This window comes from Schistocerca americana, unplaced genomic scaffold (assembly GCF_021461395.2).
Source record: "Schistocerca americana isolate TAMUIC-IGC-003095 unplaced genomic scaffold, iqSchAmer2.1 HiC_scaffold_228, whole genome shotgun sequence".
In the NCBI taxonomy this organism is placed as follows: domain Eukaryota; kingdom Metazoa; phylum Arthropoda; class Insecta; order Orthoptera; family Acrididae; genus Schistocerca; species Schistocerca americana.
Genome location: NW_025725937.1, coordinates 12501 through 15000, shown reverse-complemented (window position 1 = coordinate 15000; position 2500 = coordinate 12501). Strand labels below are relative to the sequence as shown.

At 63.3% G+C, this 2500-nt stretch overlaps 1 pseudogene; it reads right to left on the bottom strand.

Annotated features, from left to right (window-relative positions):
* Nucleotides 1-2500, bottom strand: part of LOC124575178 — a 7957-nt pseudogene that overhangs the window by 2860 nt on the left and 2597 nt on the right.

Genomic DNA, 2500 nt, shown 5'->3' with positions numbered 1-2500 from the left:
GCAGGCATGGTGGTATTGCCTGCTGTGAAGGTGACATTGCTGTCCACCTTCACCTTCTTCTCGCGCCCTGACGCGACTAAGGCGAGGGTGAAACACTTCCGGGCGTTGATCTGCAGCCCCAGGTGGGCGAGGGCTGCGGTAGCTGCGTCGATGAGGGACTGCAAGCCCCTCGGGGTCGCTGCAAACAGCAAGACGTCATCTGCAAAGGCCGCAGCGTTGACTCTGCGACCGAGGATCCGAGCTCCGATGTGGGAGGGCAGTTGGCCTAAAACGTAGTCCACCGCAAAGTTGAACAGGAGGGGGGAGAGGGGATCGCCCTGGCGAACGCCCCGTGCTGGCTGCACAGACACGCCCACGCCGGCGCCGTCCGCTATCACTGTCGTGCTGCCCTCGTAGCACCGCTCGACGTACTCGACAAAGCAATCCGGCAGGCCATGCGCCTTCAGCACGGGGCGAAGGGCAGCATGATCTACCGAATCGAATGCCTTCGATACGTCGATCGATGCCACAAAGACAGAGCGGCAGGAGCGAACTGCGTCGGTGAGAGCAGTGTCCAAGATGAAGGTATTTTCCAACATCCCATCCCGAGGGATGAATGCCCGCTGACGTTCGTCCACAGCACAAGCGCGCATCAGGCGTGACGCGAGAACCTTGTGAAAGGTCCGCGCCAACACCGAGCAGACCGTAATGGGGCGAAAGTCAGCGGGGGATGTTGGTGCAGCCGTTTTCGGGAGAAGGGACGTCCGCGCGCGAAGCAGGCGTTCCGGAAGGGCGCGGGCCAGAAGGAAGAGATTCATCACTTTCACCAGGACTTCGTGCGGCAGGCGCCGCAACTCCGCTGGGGTAAGGCCGTCCGGCCCGGCTGCTGATCCCCTGGGCGGCAACGCGGCGGCGACCTCCTCATGTGTGACCGGCCCCCATATGCACTCGAGAGCGACAGGCTCTGAGTGCGGGAGGAGGCGGTCACGAATGAAGCCCGCGGTGGAGATGGGCTTCTTGGTGAAGAGGTCCGCCCAGAAGTCCAGCAGACCAGGGATGGCAGGTGGCGGCTGGAGCAGGGTGCCATCCAAGAGGCCGCGCACGCAACGTGCACGCGACCGTCGGAAGGCATCCTGCGTTCTCGCGTACTCCCAGCGGCGCCGCTTGCGCTTCTGCGTCGGCGGCGCGGCAGGCGGCCGCTTCGATGGTTGGCGCGGCCGCTGTGTCCTGGTGATCGATCTCTCCCCTCTGGACCCGACCGACGCAAGGGCATCCGGGAGCATGCCCAGGATGACATCGGGCGGCGTGCCCCGCCCCAGACCTATGACACGATCCAGGGCAGAGAAACGCTGGGCGGAAGCGGGTAGCCCCGCCAGATGCTCCCAGATGGCGGCGTCAGTCGGCCCCTCCGGCGGCGGCCCGGTGGTGTCGGCCGCGAAGTCCTCGGCTGCGTCGACGGGCGGCGCAGCGGCCTCGCCCGCGTCAGGCAGCGGGCTCGCTGCTCCCCGGCGGGACGCCGGCTCTTCCCCCCGACCGATCTCAAGCGCCTCCATGAATTGGCGGACAAGCTGCTTGTGGGCAGCTTGCCGCCGTCGGCACTTGATTGCCTCGAGCGTTCGGTCGGGGAACATCCTGATGAGTTCTTGATTGACGAAGAAGAACCGGGCGTCCCTCTCAAGGAACAGTTCGGCCTCCGCCTTGGCGAGCGACAGGACTTCTTCCTCCGTCCACCTCGCGCGATGCCTCTCCGTGACGATCTCCGCGTTGGCGGCCGCAAGATGTTGGCGGCGGCGATGGACCCCGAGACCGTTCTTGGTTGTAAAGCTGCGGTGGCACTCACTACAGGTATACATAGCTGCAAAAGTTACAAGATTTTCGGCACGGCCGGTTGGCCGGCTAGGTGCTGGGGGAGTTGGGGTGGCACCTTCAGCGGAAGGGCCACCACTTATTCTCTGCTTACTGCCCCCAACTAAAAAAGGGATAGTGCGAGGGGGGGCTGGTAACCCCCCCAAGCCCCTGGTGCGGTCTTCCACTCTGCGAAATCAGCGGGCCCACGAGAAGGGGAGAAGACCGCAGGAGAGGAGAGGCTAAGAGGGCTAGGCCCATGTATTGCGCATCACTCTCCCTGTAACTATAACCCAAGGAAGGCACCTCGCAGCAGCAGCACGACTACATCAAGACCGCACTTCGAGAAGCCAAGTCCGGATGCAGCCACACCGCCGCCACTTGGCCACCTTAAGAGAGTCATAGTTACTCCCGCCGTTTACCCGCGCTTGCTTGAATTTCTTCACGTTGACATTCAGAGCACTGGGCAGAAATCACATTGCGTCAACACCCGCTAGGGCCATCGCAATGCTTTGTTTTAATTAGACAGTCGGATTCCCCCAGTCCGTGCCAGTTCTGAGTTGATCGTTGAATGGCGGCCGAAGAGAATCCGCGCACCCGCGCGCCCCCGGAGGAGCACGCTAAGGCGAACGCGGCCTCGCAGCAAGGAAGATCCGTGGGAGGCCAAGGCACGGGA